Here is a 285-nt window from a genome sequence, read left to right as displayed (position 1 = left end):
GCAAACAAAGAGATTAATACTGATCACTTTAAAATTTAAAAGGAAAATATTATTTATTTATTTATTGTAATATTTAGCTAATTTTATTGTAATTTGAAAAAAAAAAAATGGAGGTGGCTGTTGTGTAACCTGACCATCGTAAAATAGGCCGAATCACTGGAAAAAATGACGTCACACTAAAGTCCGAGTAAACAAAACCTGTCGAATAGTCAGACCGTCGATGATGAATGAGAGCTTCTGACCCCCCTCCCCCCAAAAAAAAACAACAACAAAACCCCAAAAAAC

The sequence above is a fragment of the Euprymna scolopes genome, chromosome 45 (assembly GCF_053919585.1).
Source record: "Euprymna scolopes isolate OS-2025 chromosome 45, ASM5391958v1, whole genome shotgun sequence".
NCBI lineage: Eukaryota > Metazoa > Mollusca > Cephalopoda > Sepiida > Sepiolidae > Euprymna > Euprymna scolopes.
This window is presented reverse-complemented; position numbering follows the sequence as displayed.